The sequence below is a fragment of the Arachis ipaensis genome, chromosome B4, assembly GCF_059453495.1.
Source record: "Arachis ipaensis isolate K30076 ecotype BB chromosome B4, ASM5945349v1, whole genome shotgun sequence".
In the NCBI taxonomy this organism is placed as follows: domain Eukaryota; kingdom Viridiplantae; phylum Streptophyta; class Magnoliopsida; order Fabales; family Fabaceae; genus Arachis; species Arachis ipaensis.
Window position 1 is genome coordinate 54,594,330 of NC_142439.1, and position 21,461 is coordinate 54,615,790.

The 21,461-nt window shown below is 34.6% G+C and overlaps 1 long non-coding RNA gene and 1 other non-coding gene across 2 annotated transcripts in view; both read right to left on the reverse strand.

The window, feature by feature from the left end:
- Positions 1 to 4,974: 4,974 nt before the first annotated feature.
- The window catches only part of LOC148567623 (uncharacterized), a 36,382-nt gene continuing 19,895 nt past the window's right edge, over positions 4,975 to 21,461 (reverse strand). The window contains exons 2-3 of the long non-coding RNA XR_015880896.1: positions 6,420 to 6,504; positions 4,975 to 5,088 (exon numbers count right to left, since the gene is read on the reverse strand). This is a non-coding gene — a long non-coding RNA (uncharacterized LOC148567623). The remainder of the gene's footprint in view (positions 5,089 to 6,419; positions 6,505 to 21,461) is intronic.
- On the reverse strand, positions 20,097 to 20,204 carry LOC148567624 (small nucleolar RNA R71). Its single transcript, XR_015882257.1, has one exon. It is a non-coding gene; the product is annotated as a small nucleolar RNA R71 (small nucleolar RNA).

Consider the following 21,461-nt stretch of genomic DNA (forward strand, 5'->3'; position numbering starts at 1 on the left):
TTTCTGTAATTTCTTGTGAGAAAAGGCATTGTGAGAAAGCTCAAGTAAAAGCCATGAGTGGAAAAAGGCTGAGTGATACACTTGAGAGAAAAGCCTAGAGTTATTTTCTGATTTCTTTAGGTATGTCTATGTCTTGTATCTTATACCTGTGAGGTATCCCTTTCTTAGTTGGGTTAGCACTAAGAGTGAATAGTTAGGTATTAGCATAGCCAATGTCAAGTTAGGTTAGAACTTGAGTGTGAAAGAATTGGGTCAATCCTGTGAAATTGGTGTATGTAATACTGTTAACTATAGTGAAAATTTTTCCACTGTTGTGGAGGAGACTGGATGTAGGTTGCATAGCACAAGGCAACCGAACTAGGATACATGCTGGTGTTAGCTTTTCTCTTCTCTGCTAAGTTCTATTTTCTGATATTCATGAGACAAAAATAAATTGTCTCATAAATTTCCGCTGCTGAGCACAAACAAAATCATAATTGAAAGTTTGTTTGAAAAAGATCATAACAGCAACTTAAAAGGAAGGTATATATTCAACCCCCCTTCTTTAAGCCTTCCACAACCTTCAGCATCCTCTCTTGTGGCGTGATAGTGTTGGAGTTTTATTTGGGTCATTCTGAAAGTGAAAAAAAATAAAATCAATAAAGTTTTAGAAAGTGTGTATGAGTATTAATAGCTTAATAGTTCAGTGTACATTATAGAAAATTTATTATTAAAATCAACGGAAAATTACAAAACTCAGATTTAACTACACAAAAATGCTACGAATAAGTTTGAAAACACCATGGAAACACGCAAATCCCAGTGGGAAATCAGAAACACAATTGCAAACCCTAATAAAATTCCTGCATACTGAAAATGAAGAATCTAACAGAAAATCGAAAAAGAATCTCTCTTCATGAAGACAGAGTTCAGAAAAAGAATCAAAATTATTCAAGGCTACTATGGATTACATATTAGAAAACCAAATTCAGTATGATGCCTATAATTTCTAGGATATTTGGAGAGCAATTGAAGTGTTTTCATATGGAGTGTATATAGCTCTTATTATGTGTCTCAAGTTCATTGTGTTTTTTTTTTTTCACATGCTTCTGTTTCAGTTGCTGCTAGAATAAAAAAATTAGCCACGTTTTAACTAACAAAGCTAAAAGAAATATGCATTTATGTACAACAAAAGTACGTTTCTTAATCTCCAAAGAAAAAATAATCAATTAGGAGCAGAGTCTATAACACTTTGAAGTTACAAATTTTATTAAAAGCTGTTTCAGGGTTCATGATCATTTAAAGATCTTATTTCTTATGGTAAGAGAATATTATTCATCAAATTCTTCTCATTTTCTGAAGATAAATAAATTTTAACTGAATATATTCTCTGAGAAAGAAACACAATAATTCTTACCTTAACACGCTTAACACGAACCTCCTGTTGTTGCACCCTCTTCACTTTATCCTCCTGAGAGAAATTACACGACATCGATTCTGAAAGAATTTACCAGTATTTTAACACAACAGTTCTTCAAAATTAAATGTGTAAAAGAGCATCATTCATCAATTAGAAATATAAGAGATAAATACCTCCAATGTGAATCTGATGGTGAAAAAATAGACAGAACAACAACACTAATTAATTACTTAGATCACTACCCAAGAATAAATAATGCTGAAATAATTATAGGATAAAAACTCAGTGATGAGTCATATACAGTTATATATAAATAAGGAATAGAAGAAAATTTGGCTTTGAAGAGAAAAGGATAAAAAAAGCATATAGGTGACTTTGAAACTCAATTTGGTTGTGACAAAAATAAAAGGACAAACAGAAATAACGAAAATAAAAAATAGTAAGGAAACAGGTAACGACTTCTCAAGATACAAAATGAGGACGGTAGCAGTTGGAATTGAACCATATCAAATTTTATAGGTTTTCTCACTTTTTACAACAAAAGTATTTTATTCTTCCAAAGGCATCAAATTATATATTTTAAAAATCGAGAAATAGAAAGCACAAAATTAAGAAACATGGCATGAGTAATCAAAATATTAAAAAATTATTTGATATCATCGCTGAAACTAAAATAAATATCTAGTTTTCTATTAAAGTTAAAAATTTTTTGACAGAGAGAAAAGAATACTTTTCGAAAAAAAATAAACAATTCATAAGCAAAAACAGAAAAAAAATTCAATAAATGATAAGTATCTCTGCACTAAAAAATCAAGCAGATAAGAAAATAAAACAAAATGAGAGAAACGGACACGGAACATAACAAAGAATATTATTCTCAATTGTTGACCTCATCTACTATCTGAATATGAGTGGATAAAAATGCATCACTTATACAAAAATGCATCACTCTTTTAATCAAGTTCATTTGAACAGACATTTCCTAATCAGGTCCCTATATATTGGATGATGAATTGCTGTTTTTGACATAAAAATTCTGCATAGTATAAGAATGAAGGCGAAATATATCAAACTTACACTGAAGACAAGAACAGGAAGGCAGAAATTATGTTTCCTGAGCAAGGCAAAAGAAAGTAATTAAGATCAATCATGATATAGTAGATACAATTGAAGTAACTAATTAATTAGAGTACCTGAGAGAGACCTAAGATGCTGACAACAGTTCGAGCAATTTCTCCTGAAGCTGCTGCAGTCATGGCTGGTGATAGCTAAATAATGAGAACAGAGATCAAAGTGATCAACAATTCAGCATAGGGTGGTTTACAAAACTCAGATTTAAAACACGCAAACCCCAGTGGGAAATCAGGAACACAATTGCAATAATAAAATCACTGCATACTGAAAACGAAAAACCTAACAAAAAATCGAAAAAGAATCTCTCTTCATGAAAACAGAGTTCAGAAAAAGAATCAAAATTATTCAAAGCTACTATGAATTGCATATTAGAAAACCAAATCCAATCTGATGCCTACAATTTCTAGGATATTCGGAGAGCATTTGAAATGTTTTCATATGGATTGTATATAGATCTTATTATGTGTCACACTTTCATTGTGTTTTATTCCACATGCTTTGTTCCAATTGCTGCTAGAACCAAAAAATTAGCCACGTTTTAACTAACAAAGCTACAAGAAGTATGCATCTGTACAACAAAGGTATGTTTCTTTAATCTCCAAAGAAAAATTAATCAATTAGGAAGTGCATTAAATAAAGAGTTATCTTTATCTAACCAAAGTAATTAAGTACCTAAAATTAGCTAATTACCATACAATCAAATTAAATATCAATGAAACCCGTTAAACCTTAAGACCCAATGATAGAACAGCACAAGCAATACTAATTAATTAAGTTGGTGTGACAGTTTTGCCTAGTTAATTTCACATGGGTTCATCACCTCATTTCATAGAAACAAGTTGGTGTGAGAACAAACAAATAAAACTTCTTTTTTAAATTAAGCCTACCAAACTTGAAAGTTTACCTAAACTTGTGGAACCTAGAAAACTTAAAATTATAAAATAAAAAAACATATATTGTCACTCAAGTTATATCACTATGGACATAATGACAAATTACTTTTTTATTATGTCTTTGCATGAATTTAAAAAAAATAAGTAATATTAATCAACATGGTAACAAATTGCTTGAGGAAAAAGCAAGATGTTGATGCAAGAATCTTGATAATCTTGTGTTTTGACCACAATGTATAAGACAACAAAAAAAAGTAGGATGTGATCTTTCAAATATAAAAGGGTATCTGATCAGCAGAGAAAATGGCGCAAACTAAGGGCTTATTGAAGAGAACACTTCCCCTAACCAAACTCACAACACAACGGAGTCCTTGAATCAAAGAGTATCCAGCAGCCAAACCATTAGCAACTACCAAGAATCTGTAAAGTTTTTTAATCCATCAAAAACTAATGAATTAGGACAACAAAACATGCAAAACTTTTATTGCTAGAAATTAACATAGAACATAGATTAATAGATACTTACACCGAAGCCTTAACATCAGTGAATTTAGCTTCCTTCTCAAAGGAGAAAAACACCTTCACTTGTGAATCAGTTCCAATAAGAATAGCTACAATAACTCTAAGACCAAGAATCATAAACCTTAACACTAACTCAGCTATCTTGATCCTCTTATCCAACAATTTCAGGTTTGTGCTATGGTACACTGGAGCTGTTCCAAGACTAACACCTACATCCAAATAACTAATTTTCTCTAGACAGTAACAATGCAAAAGAAAACAATGGATATGAACACCAACCACTAAATTCTTCACCACTTAAATAGACACCGGGTTTTAGTTCAATACCCAAGAAAACAGAAGAAAAAAAAGATTCAGACAACGAAAAAAGAAATAAATAAAAAAGAGAAACAAAATATGTATTTAGAAAGTAAATAATCAAGAAGATAAAATACCATAAAATCAAAAAACCAGAAAAAAAAAAACAATAAGCCAGTGAATACAATTGCACGCTATAAATACATTAACTTATTTTTACACACCAAATTAAATATCAATGAAATCCGTTAAACCTTAAAACCCAATGATAGAATAGCACAAGAAATACTAATTAATTATGTTGGTGTGACAGTTTTACCTAGTTAATTTCACATGGGTTCATCACCTCATTTCATAGAACCAAGTTGGTGTGAGAACAAACAAATAAAACTTCTTTTCTAAATTAAGCCTATCAAACTTGAAAGTTTACCTAAACTTGTGGAACCTAGAAAACTTAAAATTATAAAATAAAAAAATATAATATATATTGTCACTCAGGTTATATCACTATGGACATAATGACAAATTAATTTTTTATTATGTCTTTGCATGAATTTATAAAAAAAAAAGTGATATTAATCAACATGGCAACAAAATGCTTGAGAAAAAAGCAAGATGTTGATGCAAGAATCTTGATAATCTTGTGTTTTGCCAAAATGTATAAGACAACAAAAAAATTAGGATGTGATCTTTCAAATATAAAAGGGTACTTGATTAGTAGAGAAAATGGCCCAAGCTAAGGGCTTGTTGAAGAGAACACTTCCCCTAACCAAACTCACAACACAATGGAGTCCTTGAATCAAAGAGTATCCAGCAGCCAAACCATTAGCAACTACCAAGAATCTGCAAAGTTTATTAATCCATCAAAAACTAATGAATTAGGAAAACAAAACATGCAAAACTTTTATTGCTAGAAATTAACATAGAACATAGATTAATAGATACTTACACCGAAGTCTTAACATCAGTGAATTTAGCTTCCTTCTCAAAGGAAAAAAACACCTTCACTTGTGAATTATTTCCAATAAGAATAGCTGCAACAACTCCAAGACCAAGAATCATAAACCTTAACACCAACTCAGCTATCTTGATCCTCTTATCCAACAATTTCAGGTTTGTGCTATGGTACACTGGAGTTGTTCCAAGACTAACACCTACATCCAAATAACTAATTTTCTCTAGACAATAACAATGCAAAAGAAAACAATGGATATGAACACCAACCACTAAATTCTTCACCACTTAAATAGACACGGGTTTTAGTTCAACACCAAAGAAAACAGAAGAAAAAAAAGATTCAGACAAAGAAAAAAGAAATAAATAAAAGAGAGAAACAAAATATGTATTTAAAAAGTAAATAATCAAGAAGATAAAATACCATAAAATTAGAAAACCAGAAAAAAAATAAACCAGTGAATACAATTGCACCCTATAAATACATTAACTTATTTTTACACACCAAATTAAATATCAATGAAACCCGTTAAACCTTAAAACTCAATGATAGAATAGCACAAGCAATACTAATTAATTATGTTGGTGTGACAGTTTTACCTAGTTAATTTCACATGGTTCATCACCTCATTTCATAGAACCAAGTTGGTGTGAGAACAAACAAATAAAACTTTTTTTTAAATTGATCCTATCAAACTTGAAAGTTTACCTAAACTTGTGGAACCTAGAAAACTTAAAATTATAAAATAAAAAACTATATATTGTCACTCAGGTTATATCGCTATGGACATAATGACAAATTACTTTTTTATTATGTCTTTGCATGAATTTATAAAAACAAAGTGATATTAATCAACATGGCAACAAAATTCTTGAGAAAAAAGCAAGATGTTGATGCAAGAATCTTGATAATCTTGTGTTTTGACCACAATGTATACAACAAAAAAAGTAGGATGTGATCTTTCAAATATAAAAGGCTACCTGATCAGCAGAGAAAATGGCCCAAGCTGAGGGCTTGTTGAAGAGAACACTTTCCCTAACCAAACTCACAACACAACGGAGTCCTTGAATCAAAGAGTATCTAGTATCCAAACCATTAGCAACTACCAAGAATTTGCAAAGTTTTTTAATCCATCAAAAACTAATGAATTAGGACAACAAAACATGCAACACTTTTATTGCTAGAAATTAACATAGAACATATATTAATAGATACTTACACCAAAGCCTTAACATCAGTGAATTTAGCTTCCTTCTCAAAGGAGAAAAACACCTTCACTTGTGAATCAGTTCCAATAAGAACAGCTCAACAACTCCAAGACCAAGAATCATAAACCTTAACAACAACTCAGCTATCTTGATCCTCTTATCCAACAATTTCAGGTTTGTGCTATAGTACACTGGAGCTGTTCCAGGACTAACACCTATACCCAAATAACTCATTTTTTCTAGACACTAACAATGCAAAAGAAAACAATAGATATGAACACCAACCACTAAATTCTTTACCACTTAAATAGACACGGGTTTTAGTTCAACACCCAAGGAAACAGAAGGAAAAAATGATTCAGACAAGGAAAGAAGAAATAAATAAAGAGAGAAATAAAATATGTATTTAGAAAGTAAATAATCAAGAAGATAAAATACCATAAAATCAGAAAACCAAAAAAAAATAATAATAAACCAGTGAATACAATTGCAACCTATAAATATATTAACTTATCTTTACACACCAAATTAAATATCAATGAAATCCGTTAAACCTTAAAACCTAATGATAGAACAGCACAAGCAATACTAATTAATTAAGTTGGTGTGACAGTTTTGCCTAGTTAATTTCACATGGGTTCATCACCTCATTTCATAGAACTAAGTTGGTGTGAGAACAAACAAATAAAACTTATTTTTTAAATTAAGCCTATCAAACTTGAAAGTTTACCTAAACTTGTGGAACCTAGAAAACTTAAAATTATAAAATAAAAAAATATATATTGTCACTCAGGTTATATCACTATGGACATAATGACAAATTACATTTTTATTATGTCTTTGCATGAATTTATAAAAAAAATAAGTGATTTTAATTAATGATAAATTTTAATTTTGTGGTTTATCTTGTGCTTATTTCAGGGGATTTTATCAACTTTTCTCACATTTATTCAATGAAATAGCATGGTTTTGTAACTCTCCCTAAATTTGTGCTTAAGTGTGAAAACATGCTTTTTAAACATTAAAATAGCTAAATTTAATTCACTTTAATTCTATTCGATACCATGATATGTTTTTTAAGTGATTTCAGGTTTAGAAGGCAAAGATTGGATTGAAGGAATGAAGGAAAAGCATGCAAAGTGGAAGAACTCATGAAGAAATGAAGGAATCGTAAAGCTGTCAACCCTGACCTCTTCGTACTCAATCGATCATAACTTGAGCTACAAAGGTCTAAATGAGGTGGTTTCAGTTGTGTTGGAAAGCTAACATCCGGAGCTTCAAAATGATATAAAATTTGCTATAGTTGCCTAGCGTTGAGGGATGCGTACGCGCACATAACGCCTACGCGTGGGTTGCTGCACGTGATTTATTAAAAGCAACTCGTGGCCAGCAATTTCTGAAGCATTTTGGGCCCAATCCAACTTATTTTTTATGCTATTTCATGCATAATTCAAGCTTGGGAAAAACGGGAGAAATTGTTTGGAGTTTTTACATCATGTAGTTTAGTTTCTAGAGAGAGAAGTGGTGTGCGAAATCGTGATCATTACTTCCTTGGTAACGGCAATAAAAACTCAATACGCACGTTCATGATCTTAATTCTATTTCAATACTTCGTACAACTAACCAGCAAGTGCACTGGGTCATCCAAGTAATACCTTACGTGTGTAAGGGTCGAATCCCACGGAGATTGTTGGTATGAAGCAAGCTATGGTCATCTTGTAAATCTCAGTCAGGCGGATTAAATTGTTTTAAGAAATTATAATGGATGAAAATAAATAAAATATAAAATAGGATAGTGGTACTTATGTAATTCATTAGTGAGAATTTGAGATAAGCGTATAGAGATGCTTTCGTCCCTCTGAACCTCTTCTTTCCTGCTGTCTTCATCCAATCCTTCCTATTCCTTTCCATGGCAAGCTGTATGTAGGGCATCACCGTTGTCAATGGCTACTTCCCATCATCTCTATGAAAATGGTCCGATGCGCTGTCACTGCATGGCTAATCATCTGGAGGTTCTCGATCATACTAGAATAGGATTCACCCTCCTTTTGCGTCTGTCACTACGCCCAGTACTTGCGAGTTTGAAGTTCGTCACAGCCATCCCTTCCCAGATCCTACTCGGAATACCACGGACAAGGTTTAGACTTTCCGGATCTCAGGAATGTCCATCCATGGGTTCTAACTTATACCACGAAGACTCTAATATCTCGGACTCGGTCCCCTGTATTAGATATCTAAGAGATATTCATTCTAGCTTGTTTGCATGTAGAACGGAAGTGTTTGTCAGGCACGCATTCATAGGTGAGAATGATGATGAGCATCACATAATCATCATATTCATCATGTTCTTGGGTGCGAATGGATATCTTAGAATAGGAATAAGCTTGAATTGAATAGAAAAATAGTAGTACTTTGTATTAATTCATGAGGAACAACAGAGCTCCATACCTTAATCTATGGAGTGTAGAAACTCTACCGTTTGAAAATACATAAGTGCTAATAGTCCAGGCATGGCCGAATGGCCAGCCCCCATGAAAGTCTAAGATAGCATAAAACTAATCAAAGATGATCCGAAGATAGTAAAAAGTCCTATTTATACTAAACTAGTTACTAGGGTTTACAGAAATGAGTAAATGATGCAGAAATCCACTTCCGGGGCCCACTTGGTGTTTGCTTGGGCTGAGCTTGAAGTTTACACGTGGAGAGGTCATTTTTGGAGTTGAACGCCAGTTTGTAACGTGTTTCTGGCGTTGAACTCCACTTTGCAACTTGTTTCTGGCGCTGAACGCCAGACTGCAACATGGAACTAGCGTTCAACGCCAGTTTGCGTCATCTAAACTCGAGCAAAGTATGGACTATTATATATTGCTGGAAAGCCCTGCATGTCTACTTTCCAACTCAATTAGAAGCGCACCATGTGGAGTTCTGTAGCTCTAGAAAATCCACTTTGAGTGTAGGGAGGTCAGAATCCAACAGCATCTGCAGTCCTTCTTCAACCTCTGAATCTGATTTTTGCTCAAGTCCCTCAATTTCAGTCAGAAAATACCTGAAATCACAGAAAAACACACAAACTCATAGTAAAGTCCAGAAATGTGAATTTTAATTAAAAACTAATAAAAATAGACTAAAAACTAACTAAATCATACTGAAAACTATGTAAAAATAATGCCAAAAAGCGTATAAATTATCGGCTCATCACAACACCAAACTTAAATTGTTGCTTGTCCCCAAGCAACTGAAAATCAAATAGGATAAAAAGAAGAGAATCTACTATAAATTCCAAACTATCAATGAAACATAGCTCCAATCAGATGAGCGGGACTTGTAGCTTTTTGCCTCTTGAATAGTTTTGGCATCTCACTTTATCCATTGAAGTTCAGAATGATTGGCATCTATAGGAACTCAGAGTTCAGATAGTGTTATTGATTCTCCTAGTATAGTATGTTGATTCTTGAACACAGCTACTTTATGAGTCTTGGCCGTGGCCCTAAGCACTTTGTTTTCCAGTATTACCACCGGATACATAAATGCCACAGACACATAACTGGATGAACCTTTTCAGATTGTGACTCAGCTTTGCTAAAGTCCCCAATTAGAGGTGTCCAAGGTTCTTAAGCACACTCTGCTTTTCTTTGGACCTTGACTTTAACCGCTCAGTCTCAAGTTTTTGTAAATCATGTTGCTTGTATGCGAAGTTTGTATTCGTAGGTTTTGATGAATGACAAACCAACAAACGACATGAAAGACAAACCAATAAACAACTTGAATGAACAAGCATGTTGAAAGATCAACCAACATTCAACGTTGAGGAATGAAGAGTTGAAAGCAACACAACAACAACAAGAAACTCAAGTCCACAACATTTGAAGACAAGTATAGTGTCTTAGGACTTAGGTAACTTCTTGTTAAGAACCAATTGCTAAATCTCTCAACACACACTCACAAAATGTTTTGATGCACATCTTGCAATTCGATGCTAGCCAAATGGTTTAAAAACTTGTTTTCAAAGGTACAAAAGCATAGGAATTGACTCCAACAAAGTTTGAGATCAATCCTAAGTATTTTGAAGTGATTTTAAGCCATTCTTTAAGGTTTGCATCGATGCACACTCATCTTGCATCGATGCAACCTAGCTGAAAATTCAAATTTCAGCTTCAAAGACACATTTGCATCGATGCAAAGTGTTATGCATTGATGCAAATGATTCAAAAACATAAAAAACGGCTAGTTTTGACAAAAAGGCTCCATCCCATTAACTCCCCAACGTTTCTAAGGTTTGGGGAGTCTATAAATAGATGGATTGAAGCCTTATTTCAGATACTTGAGTATTTGCAAACTATCTTGTTCATATTCTTTCATTCTACACATTTTTTTAAGGTGTTATAATACACAATTTGAGAGAGCAATATCAATTGGTTCAATAGTGCTAAAATTGTAATCATACACTCTTCTAGAGAGTACTCATTTCGTCTCAACAATTCTTTGAGAATTGTTTTCTTGTACACTTTGTAAATTGGAGTGTGATCTCCAAGGTTGAGTCAAGAGTTATAAACACTATAGTCAGTGAGGATACCAAAGAAGTATACTAAGTACTCAAGGCAAATCTTAGAGAAGGTATCTCTAAGTGGAGTAGGTTAGTATACGAGTGGTGATCATATACCGTGAGGTGTTAGAAACTAAGGACTCGGATTGTAAAAGGTTTTGCGCGAGCACCTTGAAGCTTGGCAATAGTGGAACTTCTCAATAGCGATTGAGAAAGAAAGTGGACGTAGGACAAGGATTGTGCCGAACCACTCTAAATAGCGTTTGCATCTCTCCAAACTCATCTCTTCAATATTATTGTCTTTTACCTTTGAGCAAATAAATTGTGATCGAAAAGTAGCTTCGTAAGTACTTAAGGAATAGCTTAAGTCCGATTGGTGAAAAGCTTGATCAATTTATTTGAGTTGGTGTCTATTGGAAAGTAAAAGCTCCTTATAAATGCTTAGCAATTGAGTTAAGCTCTTGGAAAAATACTAGTACAATAACACTTTTGTATATTGTCTTTAACTTTCGCAAAAAGATTCATTGTTGTTGCAATACTCAATTCACCCCCCTCTTGAGTAATTGTGCATAGGTTCTACAAGTGGCATCAGAGCTTAACCCTTTGAAAGACTTAACCGTTTAAGGGAAAAGATCATGGCAAGCACAAGCTTTAACAACAACAACACTAGTGAAGGTAACTCAACCGCTAGACTTCCTCTTTTTAGCGGAACAAATTACTCTTATTGGAAAAATAAGATGAGAATTTGGATCCGTTCTCAAGATGTGAGAATTTGGAAAGTGATTGAGAATGGAAATCACATTCCAACAAAGACAACAAGCGCTAAAGAAGGAGAAGTCTCCGTCTCAAAGCAAGTACCGAAAGGAGAAGATGAATATAGTGACGATGATTGGAAGAAAGTGGCAATGAATGATAAAGCCATCAACTTCATTCATTGTGCACTTAACGAGCATGATTATATGAAGATCTCTACATGTGAAACCGCTAAAGAGATTTGGGATAAACTCCAAATCACTTACGAAGGAACCGACCACGTTAAAGAATCAAAGGTATTTATGTTGGTTCATGAATGGGAAAATTTTAAAATGAAAGATGAAGAGAGCATTGAAGAAGCTCTTGAAAGACTCTCCAAGATCTTCAACAACCTAAGCATGCTTGGCACAAAATACAATGATAAACAAATTGTGACCAAGGTGCTTACAAGCCTTACACCAAAATGGAACTCCAAAGTGAACGCCATTGTGGAAGGAAGGCTCTATGATCAACTTACATTTGATCAACTACGAGGTAATCTTCTCACCTATGAAATGACTATGCTAAATAGACAAAAAGGTGAAGAAAGCAAGAAGAAAAGTCTCGCCCTTAAAACAACATCACTACAAGAAGAGAGTGATGATAATGAAGAAGAAGGAGATGAAGAATTTGCACTCTTATTAAAAAGATTCAATAAGTTTGCAATGAAGAAAAACTTCAAGAGCAAAACAAAGATACCAAAATGCTATGAGTGTGGAGAAGTTGGACACATTAAACCCAATTGTCCAAAACTTCAAAAGGAGGACAAAAACAAGAAATTTAAGAAGAAGGAGAAAGCATACATATCATGGGAGAACGAGGATGAATCCGACTCCGATGACGACGAGGTTGCAAATCTTTGCTTAATGGCAAGCGAAGAAAAGGTTAGTGATGACAACTCCACTTCTTTTAATTTACAAGATGAATATGATGCCTTACTTGAGGTGTACACAAAACTTACCCAAGATTATTCTCTCCTAAAGAAAAAGAATATGGATCTTTTAAAATAAAATGAGATGTTGAAAAACGAGAATATCAATCTTGGAAAAGATAAGTGTAGCACAAGTAGTGATCTATACAAATCTTGTAAAATGCATGAAAATGAAATTACAAATCTTAAGAACACTTTAGCTAAGTTCAATGAATCTTCAAAGAACTTAGATAAAATGTTGAAAAACCAAAAGCATGTTCATAATAAGGAAGGTTTAGGTTTTGAAAAAGGAAAATTTAAAAATACTAAAACTCCTATTAGGCAACCGCAAGCCCAAAAGGCAAGCATGCCTAAAAGGAATGAAGCCTTTAAACATCCTCCTCAACATGCTTCATTTAGAAATTATAATCACAATGCATATAGATCAAAAGATGTTGCATTTAGGAAACAACCTAGGCAACCATTTAGAAACATGCATAGGATGCATAATCCAAATGTCATATGTCATTATTGTAATAAAGTAGGTCATATAGCACCCGTATGCTTTACTAGAATTAAACATATAAACTTTCGTAGTCAAGATACGAGATGGGCACCTTATGGGCATTATGCTCATACTAACCATCAAGGACCCAAATTCACTTGGGTACCTAAATCCCAATTTTAATTGTTTTGTAGGTACGTGTTGGAGCTAAGGATACAAATTGGTATGTTGATAGTGGATGCTCCAAACACATGACCGGCGATGAATCAAAGTTCACTGCAATAGAGCCTACAAACGGAGGAAACGTGATCTATGGAGACAACAACACCGGCAAAGTAATCGGCGTTGGAAAAGTTGGTAAAAATTCTTCTACCTCCATAGATAATGTTATACTTGTCAAAGGTCTCAAACATAATCTCATTAGTGTTAGCCAACTTTGTGACAAAGGAAACTTAGTCACCTTTGATTCAAAATGTTGTTTGATAAAAAGGCAAGACACTAATGAAATTGTGCTAATTGGGCACCGTGTTGACAATGTATACATGATTAATCTAGATGAAGTTTCCTCAAATGATGTGAAATGCCTTGTTAGTAAAAATGATGAAACTTGGTTATGGCATCGTAGAGTAGCTCATGCTAACATGGACCATCTTAGCAAGTTGGTCTCTAAAGAGTTAGTAATTGGCTTACCAAAGCTACGTTTTGAAAAAGACGTCCTTTGCGACGCATGTCAAAAGGGAAAACAAGTAAAGGCCTCTTTTAAATCCAAAAACATTGTTTCAACAACAAGGCCATTACAACTTTTGCACATGGATTTATTTGGTCCTTCTAGGACTATGAGCTTTGGTGGCAATTACTATGCTTTAGTTATTGTTGATGATTACTCTCGATTTACATGGACCTTGTTCCTAGCAAACAAGAGTGATGCATTTCGAGCATTCAAAAGATTAGCCAAAGTTGTTCAAAATGAAAAGAATTTACATATATCATCTATTAGAAGTGATCATGGTGGAGAATTTGAAAACAATCTTTTTGAAACTTTTTGTGAAGAAAATGGCATTGAGCATAATTTTTCCTCTCCTAGAACACCACAACAAAATGGTGTGGTTGAAAGGAAAAATCGTCATTTAGAAGAAATGGCGAGAACTATGCTCAATGAGGCTAATATTCCTAAGTACTTTTGGGCGGATGCGGTTAGTACCGCGTGTTATGTTATGAATAGGATTATCATTCGACCTATTCTTAAGAAAACACCGTACGAATTGTACAAAAGAAGAAAGCCAAATATTTCCCACCTTCACGTCTTTGGCTGTAAATGCTTTATTCTAAATAATGGAAAAGATAACTTAGGCAAATTTGATGCTAAGGCTGATGAAGGAATCTTCTTAGGCTACTCTTTAACTAGCAAAGCTTTTAGAGTATATAATAAACGCATCATGACTATGGAAGAAAGTATTCATGTCGCTTTTGATGAAACTAACCGTTGTTGTGCTAGAAAAGATTTTGATGAAAATGTAGAAAACTTTGATTCACTAAATTTGAATGGTGAAGACAAAGAAAAAGATTTAAATGAAGCCTCTACAAGCTCAACAAAGGATAGTGTTCAAGTTGAAGAAATTGAACCATCACAAGCACAAATAAATGCACTTCCAAAGGACTGGCGTACTTCAAAGGATCATCCTCTAGACAACGTCATTGGTGATGTTTCGAAAGGGGTAACAACTCGATCCACTTTTAGAAATTTATTTGCATATAGTGCTTTTGTTTCTCAAACTGAACCATCTACCATTGAGTCCGCAATTGATGATGAACATTGGGCTATGGCAATGCAAGAGGAGCTTAACCAATTCAAACGAAATGACGTTTGGGAATTGGTGCCTAAACCAAGTAATCAAACAATTGTAGGAACAAAATGGGTTTTTAGAAATAAACTCGATGAAAATGGTACAATTGTTAGAAACAAAGCTAGATTGGTAGCTAAAGGTTATAATCAAGAGGAAGGCATTGATTATGACGAAACTTATGCTCCCGTAGCTAGATTAGAAGCTATTAGGATGTTACTTGCTTTTGCATCCTCTTATAACTTCAAACTTTATCAAATGGATGTTAAGAGTGCCTTTCTTAATGGTTTCATTCAAGAAGAAGTATATGTTGAACAACCTCCCGGTTTTGAGGATTATGAAAATCCTAATCATGTTTTTAAACTCAAGAAAGCTCTTTATGGTCTTAAACAAGCTCCAAGAGCTTGGTATGAACGTTTGAGCAAGTTTTTAATAGAAAAGGGTTTTAGAAGAGGGAAGGTTGATACAACTTTATTTATCATGATTGAAAACAAAAATATCCTTTTGGTACAAGTTTACGTCAATGACATAATATTTGGTTCAACTAACGAATCACTTTGCAAGTTTTTCTCAAACCTCATGCAAAGTGAATTTGAAATGTCCATGATGGGCGAACTCAACTTCTTCCTTGGTCTTCAAATCAAACAAGGAAAAGAAGGAACTTTCATTAGCCAAACCAAATATTGCAAGGAATTGCTCAAAAGATTTGGAATGGACAATGCTAAGGCAATGGACACACCAATGAGCACTACTTGCTACCTTGACAAAGATGAACAAGGTAAAAACATAGATGTAAAGAAGTATAGAGGCATGATAGGATCATTACTTTATCTAACGGCAAGTAGGCCAGATATCATGTTTAGTGTATTGATGAGCGGATAATTTATACGCTTTTTGGCATTGTTTTTAGTATATTTTTAGTAGGATCTAGTTACTTTTAGGGATGTTTTCATTAGTTTTTATGTTAAATTCACATTTCTGGACTTTACTATGAGTTTGTGTGTTTTTCTGTGATTTCAGGTATTTTCTGGCTGAAATTGAGGGACTTGAGCAGAAATCAGATTCAGAGGTTGAAAAAGGACTGCTGATGCTGTTGGATTCTGACCTCCCTGCACTCAAAGTGGATTTTCTGGAGCTACAGAACTCGAAATGGCGCGCTTCCAATTGCGTTGGAAAGTCGACATCCAGGGCTTTCCAGCAATATATAATAGTCCATACTTTGGCCAAGAATAGACGACGTAAACTGGCGTTCAACGCCAGTCTTCTGCCCAAATCTGGCGTCCAGCGCCAGAAAAGGATCCAAAACCAGAGTTGAACGCCCAAACTGGCACAGAAACTGGCGTTCAACTCCACAAATGGCCTCTACACGTGCTACACTTAAGCTCAGCCCAAACACACACCAAGTGGGCCCCAGAAATGGATTTATGCATCAATTACTTACTCATGTAAACCCTAGTGACTAGTTTATTATAAATAGGACCTCTTACTATTGTATTAGGCATCTTTGGATTACCTTATGATCCTTTGATCACGTTTTAGGGGGCTGGCCATCTCGTCCATGCCTGGACCTTCACTTATGTATTTTCAACGGTAGAGTTTCTACACTCCATAGATTAAGGTGTGGAGCTCTGCTGTTCCTCAAAGATTAATGCAAAGTACTACTGTTTTCTATTCAATTCTTCTTATTTCGCTTCTAAGATATCCATTCGCACCCAAGAACGTGATGAAGGTGATGATTATGTGTGACGCTCATCATCCTTCTCCCTTATGAACGCGTGCCTGACAAACACTTCCGTTCTACATGAATTAAGCTAGAATGAATATCTCTTAGATCTCCTAACCAGAATCTTCGTGGCGTAAGCTAGAATGATGGCGGCATTCAAGAGAATCCGGAAGGTCTAAACCTTGTCTGTGGTATTCCGAGTAGGATTCAATGATTGAATGACTGTGACGAGCTCCGAACTCGCGACTGCAGGGCGTTAGTGACAGAAGCAAAAGGATAGTAAATCCTATTCCAGCATGATCGAGAACCGACAGATGAATAGCCGTGCCGTGACAGGGTGCGTGAGCATATTATTCACTGAGAGGATAAGATGAAGCCATTGGCAAGGGTGATGCCTCCAGACGATTAGCTGTGCCGTGACAGGGCATTGGATCATTTTCCCGAGAGATGACTGAAAGTAGCCATTGACAGTGGTGATGTATCACATAAAGCCAGCCATGGAAAGGAGTAAGACTGATTGGATGAAGATAGCAGGAAAGCAGAGGTTCAGAGGAACGAAAAGCATCTCCATTCGCTTATCTGAAATCCCTGCCAATGAATCTACATAAGTATCTCTATCCCTTTTATTGTTTATTTTAATCTAATAAAGTATCATGTTTAAATCCGCCTGACTGAGATTTGCAAGGTGACCATAGCTTGCTTCATACCAACAATCTCCGTGGGATTCGACCCTTACTCACGTAAGGTATTACTTGGACGACCCAGTGCACTTGCTGGTTAGTTGTATCGAAGTTGTGTCCACACATAGTAAAGAGCCATAATAATGATTCCATACAATAACAAAGAGTACTACATTAATGTTGTTATTAATTTCGTCCACCAAGTTTTTGGCGCCGTTGCCGGGGATTGTTTGAGTCTTCGGCAAGCTTTTGGTCCGGTAACATCAGTGCCAGATTCCCTTTTGATCCGGCAACAGCACCAAGTTTTTGGCGCCGTTGCCGGGGATTGTTTGAGTTTGGACAACTGACGGTTTATCTTGTTGCTCAGATTAGGTAATTTTCTTTTTGTTTTCTTTTCAAAAATTTTTCAAAAATATTTTCAAAAATCTTTCATCTGTTTTCGAAAAAAAAATGTTTTCAAAAATTTATTCAAAATTTTTAAGAATGAATTCTAGTGTTTCATGAAGCATGTTGAAGCCTGGCTGGCTGTAAAGCCATGTCTAAATTTATTTGGACTGAGGCTTGCAATTTGTTATCAAAGATCAATATACTCTCGTGTTAAAGACTAAAGCTTGGCTGGCCATTGGCCATGTCTAGTGTTTTGGACTGAAGCTTTCATTGAAAGCTTGGCTGGCTAGTGAGCCATGTCTAATTCCTGGACTGAAGCTTTAGACTAACATGGCAAGATTCCTGGAATTCATATTAAAAATTTTGGAATCCTTATTTTTCTTTTAATTTTCGAAAAATATAAAATAAAAATCCAAAAAAATTAGAAAATCATAAAAATAAAAAATATTTTGTGTTTCTTGTTTGAGTCTTGAGTCATATTATAAGTTTGGTGTCAATTGCATATGCATCTTGCATTTTTTTCGAAAATATCATGCATTCATAGTGTTCTTCATGATCTTCAAGTTGTTCTTGGTAAGTCTCCTTGTTTGATCTTGATGATTTTTTGTTTTGTGTCTTTTCATGTTTATCATATGAATTTTTGAATTCTTAGTGCCTAAGCATTAAAGAATTCTAAGTTTGGTGTCTTGCATGTTTTCTTTGCATTAAAATTTTTCAAAATATGTTCTTGATGTTCATCATGACATTCAAAGTGTTCTTGGTGTTCATCTTGACATTCATAGCATTCTTGCATGCATTCATTGTTTTGATCTAAAAATTTCATGCATTGCATAATTTTCATGTTTTTCATAAAAATTCAAAAATCAAAAAAATATCTTTCCCTTTTTCTCTCATCAAATTCGAAAATTTGAGTTGACTTTTTCAAAAAAATTTTAAATCAAATTGTTTCTCATGAGTCAAATCAAATTTTCAATTTGAAAATCTTATCTTTTTCAAAATCTTTTTCAAAAATCAAATCTTTTTCAAAATTATTAGTTATTTTCGAAAATTTCAAAAAAAAATATATTTTTCAAAAATCTTTTTCTTAATTTTATACCAAATTTTCGAAAATAACATAATCAATTAATGTTTTGATTCAAAAAATTTGAAGTTTGTTACTTGCTTGTTAAGAAAAATTCAAACTTTAAGTTCTAGAATCATATCTTGTGATTTCTTGTGAATCAAGTCATTAATTGTGATTTTAAAAATCAAATCTTTTTCAAAAACTAATTTCTATCATATCTTTTCAAAAAAATATCTTCTTATCTTATCTTTTTCAAAAATATCTTCTCAAAATATCTTTTCTAACTTCCTAACTTCTTATCTTTTCAAAATTTGTTTCAACTAACTAACTCTCTCTCTCTAATTTTCGAAAATATCTCCCCTCTTTTCAAAAATTTCTTTTTAATTAAGTAATTATTTTTATTTTTTTATTTTTGATTTCAAAAATTTTCGAAAATTACTAACATTTTTCAAAAACCATTTTCGAAAATCACTAACTCTTTTTCAAAAATATTTTCGAAAATTATCCCTCCCCCATCTCATTCTCTTTATTCATTCATATCCTAACATCTCATCTCACATCTCTTCCATTGGTACAGTTGTGTTTCTTCCTTTACATCACATTCTTTGTCTCCCCCTCTTTTCTTCCACTCACAAAGGGATCCCTATACTGTGGTATAAAGGATCTCTATTATTATTATTATTATTTTTCTGTGCCTTCTTCTTTGTCATATGAGCAGGAGCAAGGATAAGAACATTCTTGTGGAAGCAGATCCAGAACCTGAAATGACTCTGAAGAGAAAATTAAGAGAAGCTAAAATACAACAATCCAGAAATTACCTTTCAGAAATTTTCGAACAGGAAGAGGAGATGGCAGCCGAAAATAATAATAATGTAAGGAAGATGCTTGGTGACTTTACTGCACCTAATTCCAATCTACATGGAAGAAGCATCTCCATTCCTGCCATTGGAGCAAACAACTTTGAGCTGAAACCTCAATTAGTTTCTCTGATGCAGCAGAACTGCAAGTTTCATGGACTTCCATCTGAAGATCCTTTTCAGTTCTTAACTGAATTCTTGCAGATATGTGATACTGTTAAGACTAATGGAGTAGATCCTGAAGTCTACAGGCTCATGCTTTTCCCTTTTGCTGTAAGAGACAGAGCTAGATTATGGTTGGATTCTCAACCTAAAGACAGCCTGAACTCTTGGGATAAGCTGTTCACGGCTTTCTTAGCCAAGTACTTTCCTCCTCAAAAGTTGAGCAAGCTTAGAGCTGATGTTCAAACCTTCAGACAGAAAGAAGGTGAATCTCTCTATGAAGCTTGGGAAAGATACAAACAGTTTACCAAAAAGTGTCCTTCTGACATGCTTTCAGAATGGACCATCCTGGATATATTCTATGATGGTTTATCTGAGCTATCAAAGATGTCACTGGATACCTCTGCAGGTGGATCCATTCACCTAAAGAAAACGCCTGCAGAAGCTCAAGAACTCATTAACATGGTTGCTAATAACCAGTTCATGTACACTTCTGAAAGGAATCCTGTAAGCAATGGGACGCCTATGAAGAAGGGAGTTCTTAAAGTTGATACTCTGAATGCCATATTGGCTCAGAACAAAATATTGACTCAGCAAGTCAATATGATTTCTCAGAGTCTGCATGGAATGCAAGCTGCATCCAACAGTACTCAAGAGGCACCTTCTGAAGAAGAAGCCTATGATCCTGAGAACCCTGCAATAGCAGAGGTAAATTACTTAGGTGAACCTTAAGGAAACACCTATAACTCAACATGGAGAAATCATCCAAATTTCTCATGGAAGGATCAAAAGCCCCAACAAGGCTTTAATAATGGTGGAAGAAACAGGTTTAGCAATAGCAAGCCTTTTCCATCATCCACTCAGCAACAGACAGAGAACTCTGAACAAAATGCTTCTAATTTAGCAAATCTAGTCTCTGATCTATCTAAGGCCACTGTAAGTTTCATGAATGAAACCAGGTCTTCCATTAGAAATTTGGAAGCACAAGTGGGCCAGCTGAGTAAAAGGATCACTGAAATCCCTCCTAGTACTCTCCCAAGCAATACAGAAGAGAATCCAAAAGGAGAGTGCAAGGCCATTGACATAAGCGCCATGGCCGAACCTGTAAGGGAAGGAGAGGACGTGAATTCCAAGGAGGAAGACCTCCTGGGACGTCCAGTGATCAATAAGGAGCTTCCCTCTGGGGAACCAAAGGACTCTGAGGCTCATCTAGAGACCATAGAGATTCCATTGAACCTCCTTATGCCCTTCATGAGCTCTGATGAGTATTCCTCTTCTGAAGAGAATGAGGAGGTTACTGAAGAGCAAACTGCCAAGTTTCTTGGTGCAATCATGAAGCTGAATGCCAAATTGTTTGGCATTGATGCTTGGGAAGTTGAACCTCCCTTGTTCATCAATGAACTAAGTGATCTGGATCAACTGACATTGCCTCAGAAGAGACAGGATCCTGGAAAGTTCATAATACCCTGCACCATAGGCACCAGGATCTTTAAGGCTCTGTGTGACTTTGGTTCAGGAATAAACCTCATGCCCCTCTCTGTAATAGAGAAACTGGGAATCTATGGGGTGCAAGCTACTAAAATCTCACTA